At 45.8% G+C, this 23718-nt stretch overlaps 1 protein-coding gene, 1 long non-coding RNA gene and 13 other non-coding genes across 17 annotated transcripts in view; all 15 read left to right on the top strand.

The window, feature by feature from the left end:
* The window catches only part of LOC119437764 (scoloptoxin SSD14), a 121827-nt gene that overhangs the window by 50737 nt on the left and 47372 nt on the right, over positions 1-23718 (top strand). The gene's annotated exons all lie outside the window — the stretch shown is intronic.
* Positions 198-17623, top strand: LOC125942647 (uncharacterized). Its single transcript, XR_007465283.1, has 3 exons — positions 198-2043; positions 2408-2770; positions 8435-17623. It is a non-coding gene; the product is annotated as an uncharacterized LOC125942647 (long non-coding RNA).
* On the top strand, positions 539-610 carry Trnah-gug (transfer RNA histidin (anticodon GUG)). Its single transcript has one exon. It is a non-coding gene; the product is annotated as a tRNA-His (tRNA).
* On the top strand, positions 902-973 carry Trnah-gug (transfer RNA histidin (anticodon GUG)). The gene has a single exon. It is a non-coding gene; the product is annotated as a tRNA-His (tRNA).
* Positions 1629-1700, top strand: Trnah-gug (transfer RNA histidin (anticodon GUG)). The gene has a single exon. It is a non-coding gene; the product is annotated as a tRNA-His (tRNA).
* Positions 2357-2428, top strand: Trnah-gug (transfer RNA histidin (anticodon GUG)). The gene has a single exon. It is a non-coding gene; the product is annotated as a tRNA-His (tRNA).
* Trnah-gug (transfer RNA histidin (anticodon GUG)) lies at positions 3083-3154 on the top strand. The gene has a single exon. It is a non-coding gene; the product is annotated as a tRNA-His (tRNA).
* On the top strand, positions 8384-8455 carry Trnah-gug (transfer RNA histidin (anticodon GUG)). Its single transcript has one exon. It is a non-coding gene; the product is annotated as a tRNA-His (tRNA).
* Positions 8747-8818, top strand: Trnah-gug (transfer RNA histidin (anticodon GUG)). Its single transcript has one exon. It is a non-coding gene; the product is annotated as a tRNA-His (tRNA).
* Trnah-gug (transfer RNA histidin (anticodon GUG)) lies at positions 9109-9180 on the top strand. Its single transcript has one exon. It is a non-coding gene; the product is annotated as a tRNA-His (tRNA).
* Positions 9472-9543, top strand: Trnah-gug (transfer RNA histidin (anticodon GUG)). The gene has a single exon. It is a non-coding gene; the product is annotated as a tRNA-His (tRNA).
* On the top strand, positions 13404-13475 carry Trnah-gug (transfer RNA histidin (anticodon GUG)). Its single transcript has one exon. It is a non-coding gene; the product is annotated as a tRNA-His (tRNA).
* Trnak-cuu (transfer RNA lysine (anticodon CUU)) lies at positions 17495-17567 on the top strand. The gene has a single exon. It is a non-coding gene; the product is annotated as a tRNA-Lys (tRNA).
* Trnah-gug (transfer RNA histidin (anticodon GUG)) lies at positions 20413-20484 on the top strand. The gene has a single exon. It is a non-coding gene; the product is annotated as a tRNA-His (tRNA).
* On the top strand, positions 23621-23693 carry Trnak-cuu (transfer RNA lysine (anticodon CUU)). Its single transcript has one exon. It is a non-coding gene; the product is annotated as a tRNA-Lys (tRNA).

Raw genomic sequence — 23718 nt, 5'->3', positions numbered from 1 at the left:
TGTTCGTTCACAGACAGTCACGTGGAATGTGCTCTGATTCGTACCTTTACTGTTCTTTTATTTCGCATCATGCAGTTATTCTATAGTGTCCTACATTGCGGCCTTTGCATTGAACTCCATTGGCAGCTTCCATGAGGGTGATCAGGGGAAGCATTCAAGGCCCGTCTTCTGGGCAGCCGTGATCGTATATTGGTTAGTACCTTGCGTTGTGGCCGCAATAACCCAGGTTCGAATCCTGGTCACGGCATAATTTTTTTTCGCTTCTCTTGCTTAATTTCTTGGAGCAAGTAGTACTCTGTATATACATATACACCAACGCGAAACAGGAGGGACGGGTACGCTGGTTTTTGTTTGTAGTTCACAGACAGTCGCGTGGAATGTGCTGCTGATTCGATACCGTTCCATACGCTTTCTTTTCCTTTCGCATCACTGCAGTTTTTATTTGCTAGTTTCCTACATTGCGGCCTTTGCATTGAACTCCCATTGGCAGCTTCCATGAGGGTGATCAGGGAAGCATCCAAGCCCGTCCTTCTGGGCAGCCGTGATCGTATAGTGGTTAGTACCTTGCGTTGTGGCCGCAATAACCCAGGTTCGAATCCTGGTCACGGCATAATTTTTTTTCGCTTCTCTTGCTTAATTTCTTGGAGCAAGTAGTACTCTGTATATACATATACACCAACGCGAAACAGGAGGGACGGGTACGCTGGTTTTTGTTTGTAGTTCACAGACAGTCGCGTGGAATGTGCTGCTGATTCGATACCGTTCCATACGGTTTCTTTTACTTTCGCATCACTGCAGTTTTTATTTGCTAGTTTCCTACATTGCGGCCTTTGCATTGAACTCCCATTGGCAGCTTCCATGAGGGTGATCAGGGAAGCATCCAAGCCCGTCCTTCTGAGCAGCCGTGATCGTATAGTGGTTAGTACCTTGCGTTGTGGCCGCAATAACCCAGGTTCGAATCCTGGTCACGGCATAATTTTTTTTCGCTTCTCTTGCTTAATTTCTTGGAGCAAGTAGTACTCTGTATATACATATACACCAACGCGAAACAGGAGGGACGGGTACGCTGGTTTTTGTTTGTAGTTCACAGACAGTCACGTGGAATGTGCTGCTGATTCGAGACCGTTCTATACGCTTTCTTTTCGTTTCGCATCACTGCAGTTTTTATTTGCTAGTTTCCTACATTGCGGCCTTTGCATTGAACTCCCATTGGCAGCTTCCATGAGGGTGATCAGGGAAGCATCCAAGCCCGTCCTTCTGGGCAGCCGTGATCGTATAGTGGTTAGTACCTTGCGTTGTGGCCGCAATAACCCAGGTTCGAATCATGGTCACGGCATAATTTTTTTTTCGCTTCTCTTGCTTAATTTCTTGGAGCAAGTAGTACTCTGTATATACATATACACCAACGCGAAACAGGAGGGACGGGTACGCTGGTTTTTGTTTGTAGTTCACAGACAGTCGCGTGGAATGTGCTGCTGATTCGATACCGTTCCATACGGTTTCTTTTACTTTCGCATCACTGCAGTTTTTATTTGATAGTTTCCTACATTGCGGCCTTTGCATTGAACTCCCATTGGCAGCTTCCATGAGGGTGATCAGGGAAGCATCCAAGCCCGTCCTTCTGAGCAGCCGTGATCGTATAGTGGTTAGTACCTTGCGTTGTGGCCGCAATAACCCAGGTTCGAATCCTGGTCACGGCATAATTTTTTTTTCGCTTCTCTTGCTTAATTTCTTGGAGCAAGTAGTACTCTGTATATACATATACACCAACGCGAAACAGGAGGGACGGGTACGCTGGTTTTTGTTTGTAGTTCACAGACACTCACGTGGAATGTGCTGCTGATTCGATACCGTTCCATACGGTTTCTTTTACTTTCGCATCACTGCAGTTTTTATTTGATAGTTTCCTACATTGCGGCCTTTGCATTGAACTCCCATTGGCAGCTTCCATGAGGGTGATCAGGGAAGCATCCAAGCCCGTCCTTCTGGGCAGCCGTGATCGTATAGTGGTTAGTACCTTGCGTTGTGGCCGCAATAACCCAGGTTCGAATCATGGTCACGGCATAATTTTTTTTTCGCTTCTCTTGCTTAATTTCTTGGAGCAAGTAGTACTCTGTATATACATATACACCAACGCGAAACAGGAGGGACGGGTACGCTGGTTTTTGTTTGTAGTTCACAGACAGTCGCGTGGAATGTGCTGCTGATTCGATACCGTTCCATACGGTTTCTTTTACTTTCGCATCACTGCAGTTTTTATTTGATAGTTTCCTACATTGCGGCCTTTGCATTGAACTCCCATTGGCAGCTTCCATGAGGGTGATCAGGGAAGCATCCAAGCCCGTCCTTCTGAGCAGCCGTGATCGTATAGTGGTTAGTACCTTGCGTTGTGGCCGCAATAACCCAGGTTCGAATCCTGGTCACGGCATAATTTTTTTTCGCTTCTCTTGCTTAATTTCTTGGAGCAAGTAGTACTCTGTATATACATATACACCAACGCGAAACAGGAGGGACGGGTACGCTGGTTTTTGTTTGTAGTTCACAGACACTCACGTGGAATGTGCTGCTGATTCGATACCGTTCCATACGGTTTCTTTTACTTTCGCATCACTGCAGTTTTTATTTGATAGTTTCCTACATTGCGGCCTTTGCATTGAACTCCCATTGGCAGCTTCCATGAGGGTGATCAGGGAAGCATCCAAGCCCGTCCTTCTGGGCAGCCGTGATCGTATAGTGGTTAGTACCTTGCGTTGTGGCCGCAATAACCCAGGTTCGAATCATGGTCACGGCATATTTTTTTTTCGCTTCTCTTGCTTAATTTCTTGGAGCAAGTAGTACTCTGTATATACATATACACCAACGCGAAACAGGAGGGACGGGTACGCTGGTTTTTGTTTGTAGTTCACAGACAGTCGCGTGGAATGTGCTGCTGATTCGATACCGTTCCATACGGTTTCTTTTACTTTCGCATCACTGCAGTTTTTATTTGATAGTTTCCTACATTGCGGCCTTTGCATTGAACTCCCATTGGCAGCTTCCATGAGGGTGATCAGGGAAGCATCCAAGCCCGTCCTTCTGAGCAGCCGTGATCGTATAGTGGTTAGTACCTTGCGTTGTGGCCGCAATAACCCAGGTTCGAATCCTGGTCACGGCATAATTTTTTTTTCGCTTCTCTTGCTTAATTTCTTGGAGCAAGTAGTACTCTGTATATACATATACACCAACGCGAAACAGGAGGGACGGGTACGCTGGTTTTTGTTTGTAGTTCACAGACAGTCACGTGGAATGTGCTGCTGATTCGATACCGTTCCATACGGTTTCTTTTACTTTCGCATCACTGCAGTTTTTATTTGATAGTTTCCTACATTGCGGCCTTTGCATTGAACTCCCATTGGCAGCTTCCATGAGGGTGATCAGGGAAGCATCCAAGCCCGTCCTTCTGGGCAGCCGTGATAGGCTACTTCCGGCTACCGTTCGGTACGGACGTTGAATGTCGCGCTCCGTAGGGGCGGTGTTTGCGGCTATGCCAAGCCGCGGAAACAGGATGACTGCTACCGCTGAACCGGATTACCACGTTGTTTTGCCGCCTCTGCCAACAGGTTCGTGTGTTTTAAACACCGTTTTTCTTCACGGTGACGTGAAAGCGAGGCCATTTCGTGTCGAAGATTTTCGTGACACGTTGGCTCATCTGGAATTGCTCCCTGAGGTGGTCGCCTTGGGGGCGTTTCAGATGAACCACGTCTGGGCTGTGACGTTCGAGAGTGCAGAGGCGACGAAGAAGATGCTGAAGCACGCGGAAGTTCAAGTCAAGGAACGACGCTGTTTGGTTGTGGATCCGCATAACCGGGAGGTGCGGCTAAAGCTGCACTGGTTACTGCACAATGTGCATGACGATGACGTACATGCGGCGTTTGTTCCGTACGGAAAAGTATCTGACATCCAAAAAGAACGCTGGCGTGTACAAGGTGTCACGGACAAGGGATCGTCTATGCGTACGGTGTCCCTGAAGCTGAAGCCTGGCTTGACAATTGATGATCTTCCGCATCAGATACGAATAGCAGGCATAATGGCGCTAGTGGTCGTGGCAGGTCGTGCTCCCCTATGTCTTCGGTGCAACCGTACGGGGCACATCAGACGTGAGTGCCGCGTGCCGCGTTGTTCTGTGTGTCGAAGATTCGGCCACGAAGACAGTCAGTGCGTACGCACGTACGCAAGCATCGCAGGGCCACCAAAAAATGAGGAAATCGTCAACGAGCTCCTTATGGACGAAGTTGACGCGGAGGAAATTTGCAGTGCGTCTGGACCAACCTTGTCGCCGCCTTCGAAGAAAGACTTGGCGGTAACGACGGAGAAACACGATCTTACGCAGGTCGCGAGTGAAGCCATATTGACATCAGGCGCGCCTACACCTGCTAAAGAGGCTGAAACAAACAACGACGCAAGTGCAGGGAAGCAACCGTCCGCAACAACTTCACAGGATGATGCATGCCTCATGGACACCACGGAAACGAGCAAAGCGGCAGCAGTGGCCAAGAGAACGCACGAACAAAGTGCCGGAGGGGAGCAAAAGTTGAGCACTTCCAGTGCGAGCGAATCCACCTGTGAAGACAGCAACTGGCCGGAGGCCTACCTTTCGACCGGCGCCAAACCTACCGCCGGACAGAAAGGTGTCGGGGACACCTCCGACTTAATACGTCGTGCTTGCGTGTGTTTGTGCCCGTCTCAGTGGGGGGTGAGGGGAGGCAATGCTGCTACTTTGGAGCTACGGATGGAATGCCAGTCAAACGTGCAAGCTGACTGCAGACACGTGAAGGCAATGTGAGTGACCTTTCGTAGCCGACAATAGCAGTGCATAGATTGTGATCTCTTTCATGTAGAAATGGAGCTACGCCTCGAAACACCCTTACGCGTCGGCACGATTAACGTGCGGGGTCTTACGGCAAGGAGGAAACAATGTCAGCTTAACCGCCTGTTCATCGAAAAGAATCTCGACATTATTGCGGTTCAGGAAACAAAGATTGAAACTGAGGAAGGGACGGACCGCCTAGTGCAACCTTTCATGACTAGATATTATGTGTGTGTTTCCCATTCTGTTGGAAGAGCGGGGGGCTGTGCGCTCTTTCTCCGGAATAATATTGGTATATGTGTTGAAAATGTATTTAGTGATGATAGCGGGCGCATTATAGTGTGTGATTTTTTGTTATGTACTCTGAAGTGGCGTGTTATCTGCATTTACGCGCCAAATAGAACAGCCGAGCGAAGGGCGTTTTTTGAATGCGTGGAATGTCACTTGAAGTGCGAGAGAACCATAGTCATCATGGGAGACTTCAACTGTGTCTGCAAAGTGGAAGACAGAGCCCGTAAGCAGCCTGGTCTCGATGTAAGTGCGCTACGTTTAGCAGCACTGGTGGAAGAACATAATTTAGAGGATGTAGGCGCCGTTTTGGCCAACAATGATTCACCTCAGTTCACTCATTTTCAAGGGGACAGCCACGCAAGACTGGATCGTGTCTATGTTTCTGCGGAAGCGATACCATTGTGCAGTGATTATGAAATCAGCCATGTTTATTTTAGCGACCACAGTTTGGTTCTTTTTTCACTTGGTCCAAAAAAGCCGTCAAGTTTCAACTGGGGACTATGGAAATTCAATGAAAAACTGCTGCAGGACGAAACCTTTGTAAAAAAAATTCAAGACAGCCTCAAAGAGCTGTTATCGGGTGGTCAAAAAGATTATACAGAAAAGTGGGAGTGTTTTAAGCAAGACACGAAGTTAACAGCGATAGAAAGATCCAGTGTTTTACACCACCAGGAAAAAAGAAAAGAAATGGAATTACAAAGTGAGCTCAACTTTTATTTAAGCATGGAGAGCAACCATCCGGGATGTTTCGCAAAAGAAATAAAGCAAACGAAAGCACAGTTGGAACTTGTCGATAAGGAAAAATATCGTGGTGCAATTATACGCGCACGCGCAGAACGTTTATGGTGTGGGGAACAACCTACAAAGCGCTCGCTTTCTGATGAAAAGAGTTATGCCGTGAGAAAAGAGATAAATGCGATAACATACCAAAATGTAGTAGTACGGGACAAAGAAACCGTCCAACGCGCCTTTGTAGAATATTACGACGAACTTTTAGGACAGGAACCGCAATGTGAACAAGGTTTCGATCGCGAATTCTTACACCTTTTGCCCGGACTGGAAGAGGAAGACCGAAAAAGATTAGAAATGCCAATTAGCATCAAAGAAATAGAGGAAGCTATAGATGACTTGAGCCCTGGCAAAACGCCAGGACCCGACGGATTGAGTGGGGCATTCTATAAATTTTTCAAAACAGAAATAGCTACAACCCTTTATCACGTAATCACAGAAGCTTATGAAAACCAGTTACTGCCGCCATCGTTTCGCGAGAGCCACATTGTACTGATACCAAAATCCACCGATTCCACATCTCTCCTATCTGTACGAGCCTATCGTCCAATCAGCCTAACGAATACAGACTATAAAGTATACACAAAACTTTTGGGTAGAAGGCTACAAAGCATAATAACACGGTTGATAGGGCCACATCAAACATGTGGCATCAAGGGCAGGTCAATTACCACTAACATACACGTAGCAAGAACAGTTCTTGAGCATTGTGATGACTTTTCTGGTAGGGTGGCCATGCTACAATTGGACTTGGAAAAAGCATTCGATAGGGTGACGCACGCTATTCTTTTCGATGTTTTGGAGCATGTGAACGTGGGATCAATCTTAACAGAAGGGATTAGAATGTGCTATGCAGACATCTCCACAAAAGTGATAGTTAACAGAACACTCAGCACCAGCATTCAAGTCAGATCTTCCGTGAGACAGGGATGTGGTTTATCGCCTTTACTGTTTGCCCTATATCTCGAGCCATTGTGTCTAAAGATATTAGATGATAGCAACATCAGAGGTTTTAGGGTGGGTTACAGTGAAGTAAAACTGCTGGCATACGCGGATGACGTCGCTGTTTTTTGCGACGACGCGCAAAGTGTAAGCAATGCTGTGAATGTTGTGACAAAATACTGTAAAATGACAGGAAGCGTAATTAATTGGGGCAAGTCGACTGGGATATGGTATGGACAGTGGGAGGACACACCTCCATTTTTTTCAAAAATACAGTGGACAAATTTGCCGACCAAGTACTTAGGGGTACCTCTACAACACCACCAGGACACGAAAGATTATTGGCAAGGAGAGGTGGAAGAAATGAAGGCAAAAACGGCGAAGTTCGGTGGACGAGATCTGTCAATGTTCACCCGAGCAACGGTGTGTAATGTATTCTTAGTGGCCAAAATTTGGTATGTGATGCAAGCACTATGCGCATCAAGAGTTAGCATACAAAGAATACACAGGCAGTTTGCCATCTTTATTTGGGGGTCCGTCTGGGAGCGCACCAGCCGCACTAATTTGTTTAGGACGGTGAAAAGTGGAGGCCTAGGGTTAGCTCATCTTTTTTTAAGACAAGTCGTGTCCAGATTTTGTTTCTACGTGATCAAAAGATCCGTTTTTGTGCGCAGTCCTTCAAACACGTTTGCGTAATGCGCTGCCTCAATTTGTTGTGTCCTCAAATTATACAATAGGACCTAGGATCAGAGGCTTCCTGCGAGAAGTCGTGTTGTCTTTTGAATTCTTATACGTGCGCTTTTCAATGGATTACCTTGCATCTGTTAAGCGCAAAAGACTTTACAAAGATTTACTTGATGTATCATTGCCAGTGCCTGTTTATCGTTCAATGTACCATGTTGAATCCAGGGGAAGGAATGTGCTGAAAAGAGTCAAGCGGATGCCGATACGGTCATCCGTAAAACGTTTTTCTTTCAATTACACACTGGAACGCTTCCAGTGAAGCCATGGCTGAGGGAAAGGGGAATCTTTGTACCGTGGTCCGTGAACTGCCTGAGATGCAGGCAACCGGAAACTATTGAGCATATGTTTCTTGATTGTTCAGATGCGGTGTTCCTATGGGACATCCTGCAACGAACGTTGAAAGAAGAATTGCCGATTACACCATACGGCATCCGCTTCCTGCCAACTGAAAACGCAGATAAGCCATGTGATATGTTTATGGCACTTTGTTTACACAGCGTCTGGAAGACACGAATGGATGTGCGTCACGAGAGGCTAGTTATTCGTCCTGCGAAAGATCATTTTTTGGAAAGCATGCTGTATCTGCGTGAAGCTTACCGAGCAAAAAAAGAACCACCCCAATGGATACATGTATTGGATGAATTAGTGGCGATCAAGTGTTTTTAACTATCTGCAAGGACCCAAGACGGTCTTTGCTTTTATCAGTGTAAAGTGTATATGTTATGTGTGTATGTCGAAGACCGGCAATAAAGAAAAAAAAAATTCTGGGCAGCCGTGATCGTATAGTGGTTAGTACCTTGCGTTGTGGCCGCAATAACCCAGGTTCGAATCCTGGTCACGGCATAATTTTTTTTCGCTTCTCTTGCTTAATTTCTTGGAGCAAGTAGTACTCTGTATATACATATACACCAACGCGAAACAGGAGGGACGGGTACGCTGGTTTTTGTTTGTAGTTCACAGACAGTCGCGTGGAATGTGCTGCTGATTCGATACCGTTCCATACGGTTTCTTTTACTTTCGCATCACTGCAGTTTTTATTTGATAGTTTCCTACATTGCGGCCTTTGCATTGAACTCCCATTGGCAGCTTCCATGAGGGTGATCAGGGAAGCATCCAAGCCCGTCCTTCTGGGCAGCCATGATCGTATAGTGGTTAGTACCTTGCGTTGTGGCCGCAATAACCCAGGTTCGAATCCTGGTCACGGCATATTTTTTTTCGCTTCTCTTGCTTAATTTCTTGGAGCAAGTAGTACTCTGTATATACATATACACCAACGCGAAACAGGAGGGACGGGTAAGCTGGTTTTTGTTTGTAGTTCACAGACAGTCGCGTGGAATGTGCTGCTGATTCGATACCGTTCTATACGCTTTCTTTTCGTTTCGCATCACTGCAGTTTTTATTTGCTAGTTTCCTACATTGCGGCCTTTGCATTGAACTCTCATTGGCAGCTTCCATGAGGGTGATCAGGGAAGCATCCAAGCCCGTCCTTCTGGGCAGCCGTGATCGTATAGTGGTTAGTACCTTGCGTTGTGGCCGCAATAACCCAGGTTCGAATCCTGGTCACGGCATAATTTTTTTTCGCTTCTCTTGCTTAATTTCTTGGAGCAAGTAGTACTCTGTATATACATATACACCAACGCGAAACAGGAGGGACGGGTAAGCTGGTTTTTGTTTGTAGTTCACAGACAGTCGCGTGGAATGTGCTGCTGATTCGATACCGTTCTATACGCTTTCTTTTCGTTTCGCATCACTGCAGTTTTTATTTGCTAGTTTCCTACATTGCGGCCTTTGCATTGAACTCTCATTGGCAGCTTCCATGAGGGTGATCAGGGAAGCATCCAAGCCCGTCCTTCTGGGCAGCCGTGATCGTATAGTGGTTAGTACCTTGCGTTGTGGCCGCAATAACCCAGGTTCGAATCCTGGTCACGGCATAGTTTTTTTTCGTTTCACTTATTTAATTTCTTGCATCAAGTAATACCCGTGCCACACGGGCAAAGTAAAGCGCACTTTGAGCGAGTGCACTTCGCGGCTAGTGTCATTCGCCGGCTGCCACACGGGAACGCTTATACCCCTGTCAATCGGGCAAGTTAAGTGCACTTACGGGGAGTGCACTTCGGGACCTTGAGTGACACATTATGCTACGCGGTTCTAAACGGGAAACAGAGCGCACTAGCAGTTAAAAATGGCGACAAACTGCGAGACCGTTTTGTAAAGATGTAGATTAAAAAGAAAAGTACTTCTAAAGAGTGATTGTCTTACGTTGTATTATTAATTAATACAAACTTAATCTAGGCTTTTTAAACAAAAAACGAAAAGATTTTTTATTATAAGAGTGTGGCAAGTCAATGCCGGCCAAGAAAAATGCCTAGCCAATCCAGAACGAGATAGCGGCGTGCGACGAGGCGGCATGTATGGGTGTTCTGTGGCGGCATTTGATCCTGCTCGAACAGAATATGAACGCGTTTTAGACTATTATTTGTGCGCAAGAGCTGTTCAAACACTAAAATGAACTTCTGTGTCGTTTTTTTGTGCATTACATTTTGTACCATTGAAACCGCTGGCGACGAGGCTACGCACTCGGCCAGCAAAGTGCGTTCCGTGAACGCACTTCGACCAGAGTACACTCTGCAGCGAGTGGCACTGCACTTGCGACGTTTAGATTTGGCAAAGTGCACTTAAAACCGAGTTACACTCTCCGTGAGTGCACTTAACTTGCCCGCTTGACAGGGGTATTAGTGACACTCACTGCAGAGCGCACTCGCCGGCGAGTGCGCTCTGCAGTGAATAAGATACATAAAGAGATATTGAAAGAAGTGTCAGGAGTGATTCTTTTAAATTGCTAGCGTTACAAGATAATAAAATGTGCCACACCACAAAAACAACAACAACAATAACAGCAGAAAACTACTCTCGCTCTCGGGCTGTTCACGACCATGCCGGGTAATGGCTGCGCAGTTGTTTGGCGGATCGAGTCATTTGGACAGTTGCCGATCAAGTTGCCGTCGTTGCCGGCGCTTGTAAAGGTGGATTGTAAATGTTGTTTCTAACAATAATAAACTGTTTTCGTGCACACATTTTTATATTATTAAATATATGCGTTCCCGTCTGACTACCGGTCGCCATTGCCATCAATTCGAAAGAACACTTTTCTTTCTCGTGTAGCAGCGCACCGCCAAAGTGACATTCAGCGCGCTGAAGTGAAATCGCTCAAAGTGCACTTTACTTTGCCCGTGTGGCACGGGTATAATACTCTGTATATACCTATGCACCAACGGGAAACAGCAGGGATGGGTAAAACGGTTTTCAAGCGAAGCTTGTATGGTGTTACAGATTTCGGTGGCGGTGTAGTCACGCAAAACGTCACGTGCGGCGCATACCCGCATTGGATATGCGGGTATGAGCCAGGGACAAGAAAGAAAGAAGGAATGGAAGAAAGAAAGGAAGGAAGGATAAAAGAAAGAGCAGGTGCGGGGAAAGCTGCGCCGGCGCCGGATCCCGTTACCACTCAGGGTCATTTGGTGTGTCACGGAGAGGGAAAGGGAAGGAAAAAGGGTGGGCGCGCGTTCCGGCAGGCTTGCCTCTCCTCAGATCAGTCTCGGCCCCCGGATGGAGGACCCGCGTGGTGCGTTCCGCGGAGGAGCAAGCTGCGTTTGAGCAACGGCGCCGCGAACTTGCTCGAGAAAGGGCTTGTTGTTGACGTGCCGATTCTAGCGAGAGGGCTTCCGAAGCCCAGGCGAAACGTCAGCGAAGAGCCGCCGACCATGAGTTTAGAGCAAACGAAGCGGAACGCCTGCGACAGCGTCGTTTGCCACCAGCTTCGCTTACCCCCCTTTGCTCTACAGTGTAAGGGTTCTGAGTGAAATTTGTTTGTTGTTCACAGACAGTCGCTTGGAATGTGCTGCTGATTCGAACCCGTTCGATACCCGTTATTTTCCTTTCGCGTCCTTGTTCACTGCAGTTTTCATGTGCTAGTTTCCTACACTGTGGCCTTTGCATTGAACTCCCATCGACAGCTTCCGTGAGGGTAATCAGGGAGACAGCCAGCTCCATCGTTCTGGGCTGCCGTCATCGCATAGTGGTTAGTACCTTGCATTGTGGAAACGTCTGAGCAAACCGGCTTATACAAGGTGTTTCTGCTAACTTGCGTCAAGCCTGTAGAAATCCACGTGTGAGCTACGAGAATGCAACCAAATTGACACTGTTCAGTGTCCCCTTGAGCAACGCAAAATATTCTTACTGTGCGCAATTAGAGCAATAGTTAACAAAAATTATTAATAAACTTTAAATGATTGCTTAAAGCGCGAAATCTTCAATGTAGAAGTTGTAGAACCTAATAATAAATATGTAAATTATTACTTTCCGTGAGGCTAGCTGCTGTGGTGTTAAATTTCATGGGCTACACGAAAAACGCGCGAAATGTGAAAAAAATTCAGAGCCCTTCCGCTATGTGAAGACGGAATACCAGTTAAGTTGTTGCTTTTGTTTAGTTATATTCTATTGTTTTAATTTGGTGGTTATGTTAAATGATTTAAAAGGCACAACACATAACTTCGTTGTTTAATTTTGTCTTGTTTTTTAAATTCCATTCACTTTGTCACCATCCTGACGGGCAATGCGTTTGCGCTTGTATATAGCGTCATTGGCCCGATATTCGTCAGTCATTTTAGCCCGGTGGCGTCGATTGCACTCACGTTTTTGTTGCCGCATGCGTTCTAGACGGGCACGTTCTTCATCGGTAAGGAGACGGTCACTCGAAGTTGATGGGCCCGCACAATCGGCCGCAGCACGTTCGGCTTGTCGCCGCTTTCGCATCCATTCGCGCTGTTGAGAGCGCCGGCGCTCCTTGAAGGCGCGCTCTTCCACTTTGGAGCGAGCGACACGGGTCTTACCCACACCAAGTCCAAGGGGCAACTGATGACGTCGCTAGGCAAATGGCAATGTCAAGAGAGTATCAGACACAGCTATTGGTTGGTAGACTACTACGTTTAACACTGACATTTCGACACGTATCGTCATAGACTAGCGTTTGGGCAACAGCGTTCATCGCTTTGGGTCCAACGCGTGATATGCGTAGTTCAATAAGGGCATGTTACAGGTCCCCGAGCCGGCAGGGGTATGTGCCATTTAGCTTGGACCCTTTTTGCAATATCACCAGGATCAGCCGACATGATCATTTGTTTTGTGTCAACATCCAGATCTTAGTCATAAAAAAAAAGTACCACGCTGTTAGGCGCTTGCGCGCGCCGACATTAGTTCCCTTAATCTGCTACCAACGAATGATCGATGCTGCATGCACACTGAACGCAGGAATTTCTATTCATGGCGGCAGCAGTTCGACTGGGGGCGTCATGCAAAAGCGCTAATCCTGCACTATAATTTAGGCGCAGTTTGAGAACCCCAGGGGTGCACGTCATCTTCTACAGCCCGATGTAGAGTCGTCTTGGGACATTAAACACCACGAATCAATCAAACAAAATATCTATCAGTCAATCAATCAATCATCCAATCGATTGTTCAATCAATCAACCAATCAATAAAAAATTCCTCTTTAGTCTCTCCTGTAAATAGCTCGGAGGCAACGGAAGCGCAACGCTCAAGCAATATGGGCGCGCGATACAAATACAGCCGCTACTTTGCTTCGGGGTATTTCTTTGTGTCGTGCCTTTTTTTATTTATATATATATTTTTTGGTCTTGCGCCCATTCAGGGTGACCCAGTTTCTAGCCGGCAGGTCGGGTTGTTCTCGGGTCCACCCCAGTTTTTTTCTCCCTGCAAGTCGTCCAGCCGGACAGCCGTGATCGTATAGTGGTTAGTACCTTGCGTTGTGGCCGCAATAACCCAGGTTCGAATCCTGGTCACGGCATGTTTTTTATTTTTTTTATTTCATAGTTTTTTGAAACAAGACAACAACACCACTGACTACTGACAGTAGCTCGTGTGCTGAAATAATCTGGACGCAGATGGTATTGACGGTTAGAAACTGTTGCTTTGTTTATTACCTGATACTAAGATATCAATATACGGTGCGTTAGTGTTAATCAATAGGATTACTATGTCTGAGAAGCAACACAACGCACAAACAAGTGAATAAAGGAACACAACGTGCCTGTAGCTATACGTGTGTCATAAGTGTGCACACAGTCAACAGCCAATAGAAGTATAAGCGTTGAAAGCTGAAAGACTCGGTAAGATTCAAAATAGTCATCCAAGGACGGCGCATTCTTGCACTTTGAATTAAAGACAGTCGCAAGTGTTGGTGAGCGCGTGCTCGGCTTTGAAATCTGTAGTTTAGTGAGTTGTAGAAGCGCGTTGCTGGTATGGTAATTGCTACTTAATGATCTTGAAACTAATGAAAACCAATTTGTGTTTTCTTTGTGTTGCTATGTGCGAGGTCTTACGAACGAGTGGCCTTATCATTATTTTAAATGTATACACGAAGCAAGGTTCTGCTTTAAGAAGGACATCGTGCCAATAAATAACTCTTACTAAAAGGAAATAAAACTTCGCGATATTTTCGAGTTCTGTGAGAAGGGATGGACACGAAAGGCAATGGCGTCGACATTGATAAGACAGTGTGAGCTGCTGGCCCCCTCTCAATTTTTTCCATGGATAATTCAGCAAGAACGTCATACAAACATCCTGAATTGCGTTTTCAGCGAGACCTGCGTAAATATTCACAAGCAAAGTTTAAAGCGGAGTTGTAAAGGCTGCATCATTTTCTTCTTTTTTTTCATAACAACTGTTTTCTAATCACCACGCGCGTGCCAAATCGAGACGTGAACAAGCTGGAAGTAGCTGTAGGGCATTTTTTTACTGCGCAACCAAGTCGTATCCAGTGCAATGACGTCGGGATGGCGATAGCGCTGAGAGCCCATAGAATTTTGTATCGGCCAGTGTACACTGATGGCATTGAGTCCAAAGTGTGTCTTTTCTTCTTTTTCCGTAGATGTCCGATAGGCATTTCTATAGCGGCTTTGTCGCACTGATATACCAGAATACTCCCATAGGTATCATGGCACTTCATCTTACTTCATCTTAATATATATATATATATATATATACGGGCGACATTGAAAACTAGTCTTGCCAAGTTCTGTATAAATAAACGTGCTACACTATACTGTTCTGAAACTGGGTACAGTTTAGTAAGCGGTAGGCAGATTGCGGACAGCTATGGCTCGAGGTTGTGGTGTGCTTAGCTATAACATCGAAAATTGCTTATAAATATTAAGTGTGCTTGCATACGGAACAAGCTGTTCCGTGAAAGGCCGTCAGTGCTGCGGCTACTTTTGCGAGCTCCACGTTTATGGCCGCTCACTGCTGGTGGCGCATGCCCTGTGCTTGCAGTACGACTCGCTGACCCATGTCAATATGGTATGTAGGAAGCTTTAGAATTGGAAACTCCAAGATTAGTGCGCCCCAAGTAGCCATCGCTTTGCGCTCCCGTGGTAAATTACCCGGCGCGGATGCCTTTGGTTCCCCGCTTGCGTTAGCGTCGCGCGTTTTCAGCGCTATTACTCCTGGAAAAGGAAATTCTATATATATATATATAGTTTGATGCTACCTCTATATTAATTCTACATATAGGTAGACGCCGCTTTAGTGATCGCAGAGCAATAAATAATGACACGATGTTACGGATAACTTGTTTTATTGTATAATATATCCGTTTGGAGGTCATACTTAAGGTCATGGTTGGGCACAGCATACGCAGAGTGCACCCATGTGGCACGCGGGGAAAGGTCGCCTCCCCCTGATTAAACCTTTTCGCTTTAGTTCTACCTGTCTCAAATCGACAACCGGTTGAAAGAAAGAAGAAAAAAAAAGCGGTGACTTGTTCAATATATTTACACTTCACGTATGTGACTGAAAAAGACAGAAACGATAGCTAGCCTACACATGTGTTTCATCGTCATTTTGGTTTGCGCAAAGCTTAATCACACGCACGTACGTTATAGTTGAAATTTCAGCTTAGGGAAAACCGTGCAAAATAAGCGGCTCGCGCCAAACTGCGCAGTGCCTGTACGCTATTCACCATAGGGGCAGCTTAGTGCCCCTGTCACACAATTACCTAGTGTGTTGTAGAGATCGATACGAGGTATTATGATAAGCTGAAGGTATATGTCGTAGGGTGATCAGAACGAGGCGACCGATGAACGAAGCGATAAGAATCGAACAATTTATACGCGAGCGTGCATGGCTTGATAAACCGGTCCAAGGACAGACGAGGAACGAGTGTGCCTCAAGAGTATTGTCATTGTTCTCGCAAGCTCCGAGTACGCCCACATTCAAGTAACTTTGTCGAGCGTCCCGTTTTTGCTTTTTTTTTTCTTCTTCATTGCCCGGCAGGTTTCAATGACGCATTTCTTCCCCGTTAAGCGTATGCTTTACCTGAATCGGCTGCGCAGTAGCCATTGCAATTGGCTGATGCACGCGCGGTCGCGCGAGTTTTATTTGCAGCCATGGTGATCACGCTCACACGGGGGCGATGTGCAAAAGTGCTCATGTGAAGCCCTTGCGGGCGCGTTACGCAATCTCAAGAACTCTCCGCGAGCTTATATTGTAAAGAGCAGTCGGGACTCGCACTGCGTCTGTCCTATATACAAACAGGGCCCACTATGGCGGTGCCCAGGGCCTTGCGACATATTACACACTGTGCACCATAAACGAGAACTAAGGGCACAATGCTTACTCAGTCGGAAACTTTATCTTAGTTTATATTACCTCCTTGTTGTTGCAATCTGTGTTTCCTCCTGTCCTTTCTTCCTGTAATTTACTCTCCTTCTCCCCTCCTCAACTGCTGGCTGCCATCCAAGTGTCAGCTGCTATAGCTAGACAGTGGCCGCAGGCAGAAGTTTCCCTCTTTCATTCTTCTACATTTATTGAACAATTTAAGGAACTGCAGGTGGTAGAAGTTAATATGCAGGAATCCACTCTGTCGCTTTGAAGGTTAAAGTCAAATCAATCAATAAATACGTCATCCTTGCCTAACGCCATTCTTGTCGCAGTCGAACATGAACCTTTGCAGCAGACGAAGCGGTACCCTCCACACGCATAATCAAGCCTTCTTGTCTTCTTTCACTGGGAACATAATATTGCATGTGCAAAAAAATGGTTTGCTGCGTGACGTATTGAATGTAAAGCAGGACTGAGCTTTAGTTTCGGAATTTGGCCAGAACATGGCGTTGTATTGAAGAATAATGAAGTGCAGCATCGACGAAACGTGCGGATTCGTATTAGAGCTAGCCTGCGCAGGAGTCTATTAGCCCGTCAACGGAGGCGTGAATGCATGCACGGATGGCAGCGGCAGCGCTCCTACCGACATCTCGTGATTTGTTCAAGCACGAAGCTTTGTTCAGCCACATAACGTTTTCGTGTTCCATGTTGTTCTCGTCGTACGAAAAGCGATGAGCGACTATGCATTCACGATTGTGCTAATATCGACGCCTTCAGGCCAGCAGATTATTTACGCATAGCCAGTTACGGAACAATATTTTTTTCTTGCGCTACTGTTGAATTTTAAGGCATAAGGTGGCGTCGCTACAAGCGGTGCTTTTGACGCCTACAACTCTGGTTTCCCGTAAATTGTAATTCACACTCGAGAAGATTGAAACTCTCTATTCCCTTTGAGAACGCCCTATGTTCAAACAAATATATATGCTATAGTTTGTTACCGAAGCCTTCATTCGGCATGCGATGTTTCTTTGGGGGCAACAAAAAAAAAATGAATACAAATAATATTAATAAATTTTGAAGGACCAGCGCTTAGACGAAGTACAGAGAAAAGAGCGGCATACACATACCGCTTACAATTAATAATGTAATATAAGCATTTGGCAGATACCGTGAATATAATTAATTATCGACAGCCCCGCCAGCGTCGCCCGGCTAGCTCAGTCGGTAGAGCATGAGACTCTTAATCTCAGGGTCGTGGGTTCGAGCCCCACGTTGGGCGTTTATTCTTTTGTCATACTATATGCTTTTTTTTTATTATGAAGTGGGATTTTTGCACTGGGCCTGACGCCTTTTCCTTATCAGGCCAGAAATGAGTGTCAAACTGCTGCGCCTTGCCACAGAGGCCACACAAACGTTCCTTAGGCCTGCGGGTTTCAAAGGACCATAACCAATGGCCAGAAGCGACTCAGGCTCATACCACACTATGTTCCATGATTGTCCTCCAGCACAAAATGCCAAGAATGCGCTCACTATAGTTTTCAACTTGCTAACAAATTGTCAGCTGTACGGCTTTGTGAAAATTCTAGAGGATCTTTTCACAGAAGGCTTTTCATGAGCTTTGACAGCGTTTCTGGAAGTTGTTAAGAGGCTTTCCCTCGAAGTTGGCCTATTCCTAGCGCCTGGTTGAAAGTTTTGCTTTTCAGCAACAGGTTAACTTCATTTTGCCGTCCAGGCATTCATGAGCCTTTTCTTCTTTTTTTAACAAAGTGCCGGCGTAAAGTTAATAATAAGGCTACTGTGAAGCTGGAACAACTAAAGTGGGCAATGAAATATTTAAGCCATATATACATATTCATTTTGGCAGAAGAACAGTATAGTGAAGAATGCTGAGCACAATAAACACCGGCACCGCGAAAGGCACAATGAATGTCCCTTCCCTACTCCCCACCTTTTCTTGGTTTCTTTTTCTTTTATTTCTCACTGGAGAAGCCTATACCATAGTGAGGTGGATGGCGCAGTCGTACAAAGTAGTACCACGAGCACAATTATGGATGCGAATCAACAAAGGCATTAAAAATGGCCTGCTCGCAGTGGTGTAGCCCGGATTTTTTTTCGGGGGAAGGGGTGACACGTGACTGGGGGACGGGGACGAGCAGGCGGGTGTCGTCGCACGTCACTTTATGCCAGGTACCGATGGTGCGCATACATTCCTGAGGAGCCCCCCCCCCCGCCCCCCCCCCTTCTTTCCCTCCCCTTGTACCCCCAAGGCTACGCCGTGGATCGTAAGGTATAGCTTTTGTACGGCTCCGCGGAAAGAAGAGAGAGAACGAAAAAAAAAAAAAAAACCGAGGAAAGCCAGGTTATAGGTTGATAGCGAGAAGAGAAAAGAAAGGTACAAAGCTCAATTTTTTAAAATTCACGCTGACACTTTAGCAGCCGGGTACGTCAGCGCGACATCACGGATCTTTGTTTTTATTTTTTCGTGTTTGGGCCGTTTCCAAAGCGTAAATGTCTGCGAAACATTCGAAGTTGAGTATTTAGCTCCATTAGAATACAATGTAACCAATTTACCGATAAAAATTTAACTCATGACGTCATTGCGAGTGGGTGCGAGAACTTGAAGAAGAGGGCGTCCCCAACCATTTTTCGCTTTTGCTTCTTTTCGGACTTACTGAATTTCCGCTCCCGTTAACAGTGACGTTTCTGGTATTCTTGAAGGGTAATTTACTAGAATGACAGTTAAAATTATTTTTCGCATAAATTTTTCTTCAACTATATGAATTTAGAAAGTTCATTAAACATTTATTTTACGTACATATAAAGAAATCAGTAATCGCATTATTGTTATATTTTAAGCCGTTTCAATATATCACCTTGACGAAACGGCATTGCTACTTGTGCGTAGAGTTTCGCAAATAATTTTCATGCCCGTGAGAGAGAGAGCTCATTAATGATAGCTGGCGAGTTTCGTCTTTCTTGTCATGTCAGCATTATACCCCAAATTGAAATGATGAGAAATAAGATTGTACGCACGCTACACCTAACAGATACACAATAAAGTAAAACCTCGTTAAGTTGAAGGGGAGTCAGAATTACTTCGCTATATTCATTGCTTGACGTTATCCATTATTACATTTACTGCACTATGAATCTCTACGAGGATTGCAAGGAGCATTTCACTTCTTTATATCTATTAGTTCAATATAATACCTCATTTCGTTATAACGAGGTTTCACTTTGTACACAAAACACACAGTAACAAGCAACAAACAAACTAAAATGTCCCACGGAGGCGAACCAATGTATTTACCTATAAAAATTTAACTCATGACGTCATTGCGAGTGGGCCCGCCTCGGCTGCGGGAGGCTGTGGGTTCGATTTCCACCGCCGCCGGGCACCCACTGGTTCAAAAGGGTACAAGCGTACCCCGGCCTGGCCGGGGTACGCTTGTACCCTTTTGAACCAGTGAGAAATTTAAAAGGTCCATTCGATGTATCTCTTTTTCCTTAATACGTACTCAGCTGCCGAGAGGTGCAATTTATTACACAAGCCTTTCTAAAAGACGTATTGTACTAACGTTGCCATTTTGTTGATTTTAATGTACTTACTGTACAAACGCATCTGAATTTCACGCACATTTTTTCAAGAGAAACGTTTCCACTATGACGACAATTGGTTGACAACGATCGTCAGCGAGTGTGAAACGCTCTCAGTACGGCCAGTTTAGTGATTTTAAGTACTGTGGAAGTAACAAAAGAAACGAAATAACTATGCCGTAGCGTTTAGTCTCGAAAGAGGCGGGATGGAGCCGTACAGACTTCAAACACGTGCCCTTGACTGCGTTGCTCGCCAAGAGAACCTCACTGTCCTTCCGAAGCGCTAAGTATCGTGCACTTTGTGTAACTACATTCTTCACCTCTGCCTGGCGGTGTCTGTGTTCGGTTCATGCGCTGAATGTAACAGAGCCGCTCCGCCGCGTCAGGTCAATTATTATTTTTTTCCCTTTTCTGTGATTGTTTTGTCTTGTGCGCCGCTCGCTCTCACTGATCCACTTTTGCGAGCCGGTTTCGTTGCTACGAGATCTGCCCGGTTTTCGGAACCTTGGCATACGTCCAGCCGGACAGCCGTGATCGTATAGTGGTTAGTACCTTGCGTTGTGGCCGCAATAACCCAGGTTCGAATCCTGGTCACGGCATAATATTTTTTAAACATTTTTTTTCTTCTGCTTCTGCAGTGGCATTTCGTGTATTCGAAGAAATTCTCGAGGCAGGGATAAAAAGGTGTGATATTTTGCAAGAAACTGTGGGGTCATGAGGGGAGGGTCCAGTATGGTTTAAGAATTTCTGGATGATGCCGTGAGGTTATTTTTACTGCAACATATAGAAGTGGTGTTCAGGTAGTAAATGTTCGGAATTGTATGTAATATCCCCCCTAAATAAAAGGAAAATGAAAGGACTGAATATTTTCTCAGTTGCAAGAGAAAGAGCGCAAAGTTTTCAGGGAGTCTGCTTGGTAAAAAAAAAAAAGAAAAACAAAGAAGGGAGAACAAAGAAGAAATGTGCTTAGTCACCATTTTTATTCTAACCTTGTAATTCCACGCACCACTGGGCCTCCGGTCAAATGAGGAGCTAGTAAATGATAAATACTTTATCTCAAACACAACACTTTATCTCAAACACATAATGACGCTAGTAAAACCATGGGACGAAAAGTCACCAGATGCACGTTGAGCACTGCGTTCAATAAATGAACTGAGCGTAATAGTGCAGCTCCACTGATCATTTTTGTAGGACGCAAACATGCCTAGGATGACGAAATAATATAAATTGTCCTGCCTAAATTGACGCAACAGACATTTCGGTTGCCTAAAAGCGAGCCATTCTTATTAAAATGCTGTAAACTATTGAGAAGGAGTTGGGTGGCCCGTGCGTTCGCTCACGAATAAATGGTGTCTCCGCAATTCAACCGCGCCTGTCCTGCAATATATTAATTTATAACAGTGATATAAACTAAGAGTGATGATAAGCTTGATGATAACCTGTGATGAAAATATTACATCGGACATTCTCTGCTGAGAAAAGCCGAAAAAAAAAGAAAATGCTTGTCTGTATACAACTTTTCAGACACTTGGCATCGCGAAGCTTTTCTTCAGTAAACCATTCGCACTATACATTTCCGGCGACGACGCGAGCTTAAAAGAGGTGAGTAATTTACGAGCGAATGCATTAATAGCTGGTTACTTTTAACAGAGAAAACCTAGTGCCCGCGCGCTTTTCACTTTCGTGCAAGCGATATCGTCAATGAATTGTGGTGCGGTATATGGACTTTGAACCACGCTCCTTTGGCTCTATAGGTTGATGCACCGCTGTCAACACTGGCAACTGGTATACCCGATTGGCGGACTATGTCTGTGTAATACGTTTATCCAATAACCACAGAACAGATTGGTAATATTGAATGACGTTCCCAACGAAGCCTGTATCAAGTCTGTTCCGCAACTGAGCTGGGAAGGAAGCTTTCTTTCACCTCGTGGTCAAAGGTTGCGGGGTCCCGTGTTAGGTATATAGCTCACGTGCGATGAGACATGAATACGACGTACGGTGGGCCCGTGGAGAGTACCTGCATTGTGGCAAAGTTCTGCAGTAATCTTTAAGCAGCAAATCGTCATCAAAAACTATAGGGACGCGTCTGTGTTGTGCAGCCGATTCCGTTTGCGCACTCCTCATGCACAGACGGATATACTTTCTGCATGTGATGAGAATGCTGACCGCGGTCGCCCGAAGCGCTGTGGAGTGATGTGTACGGCTTTATCTCTGCTGCGGTCTATGGCGAAAAGATAAGCAAGTTCGCATAACGCATGCACGCCACGCCACCGCGTCTTCGAAAGGTGCGTCCTTGGTGGAGCTATTTCTCTTGTGGAGCTGTTTATTAATGACCACGCAGTGTTGGTGCTCATGTTTCAGTGAACTTGGTATGAAATAAGCCCATCTCCCCTGTCATCCAGGTGGTTATAGGTGTCGCTACTCGTAATCTTTTCTGTGAGATCGCATTTCTAACGCTTCGTGAGCCGTTTACATTAATTGGCGCTAGCCTACTACTGACACGGATGCTGCTTTTACGGCGTGGCCGATCGGGCATAAAGCCAGGATCACCCTGTCGCAAGCTTCAATGTCGCTCTGCAGACCAATGCGCTTACACGATAAAAAGGATCCATACACCGAAAGCTAGTTCGTATTATAGGATAAACTGCAACGAGTTGTTTTCTTACTACCGACATACTACATGTTTTGTGGGTAATAAATCTGGATTATGTGTTATATAGTGTACAGGAGTATAGTATAGAGAAAAAAAACAGCCAGTTATTTTTTCAATTATACCAGGTCATTATTGGAACTGCTCGTAGCACGCAGCGCTTCTCTATGCGTCGACGCTATGCTCGAACAGTTGTAGCCACGCACCACTCAAGTTCTCTGCTTACTCGACGTCACTTTATAAAAAAACGAACGTTTTTGATCGAGCTGCTGCGCTTTATCAGACGCGATTGTCAATGTTACTTAGTATTCATTACTTGCCATGATCAGTTATGAACAGTAATTACACAGTTTCTTGTCATTTTGTCTGAAGAATGTTGCTATATGTACCTGATCACGCAAATAAAGAAAGAGAAAGCGTCGGAGTGGGTGGGGAGTTGCAAGAAGACGCAAGGGTCCGCGACAAATTCCTGGAGTCAACAGCCGCCATTCGTCGAGCGCTTGGTAGATGGCGCCGTAATACAGCGCTTCAGCAAGCACAAAAAGCTACACCAAGGCACGTGCATGTAGTATCATCTGAGTTTGCTAGCGAAAGTTCGTCAGCGTGCCCTTCAAGCGGTGATCGATGAGCAAGGGCATCTATATAGGCCTGCGGTACCGTGTGCAGGAACGACTATTGCAACTTGACTCGCCGCACAGTTTTGAGTGTAGAGCATTCATTCATCCATTGCTGCAACAACGCGACTAAAGACAGTAATGGCAAGACGGGACACCACATGACGACGTGTGGTGCTCTGTCCTTTTCTTTGTCTTTAGTCGCGCTCCTGCAGCCCTGAAGGCACACCAACTCACCCCATTCTCCGTACTTCGGATTCGTCCATCAATTCATAACGTTCACAGCCCCGCACGCGTCTTTCTGGCGCTGGGGGCTCGCAAGATTCCGATACCCTTTGCTTGGCGCAGCGCCACATTTGCCAGAACGTATCGGAGGAAGGGCAGTGAGGGGAGGAGAAGAAGGGTGCAAATGCACCCGGCGAACCCGCAGCACGCATTTCAACAGATGAGACATTCACAAGCGTCGCCCGGCTAGCTCAGTCGGTAGAGCATGAGACTCTTAATCTCAGGGTCGTGGGTTCGAGCCCCACGTTGGGCGAAAGCTTTTTCTTTTTTGTTTAACC

This window comes from Dermacentor silvarum, chromosome 1 (assembly GCF_013339745.2).
Source record: "Dermacentor silvarum isolate Dsil-2018 chromosome 1, BIME_Dsil_1.4, whole genome shotgun sequence".
Taxonomy (NCBI): Eukaryota; Metazoa; Arthropoda; class Arachnida; order Ixodida; family Ixodidae; genus Dermacentor; species Dermacentor silvarum.
Note: the sequence above shows the minus strand (reverse complement) of the source record. Positions and strands in the feature narration are given on the sequence as shown.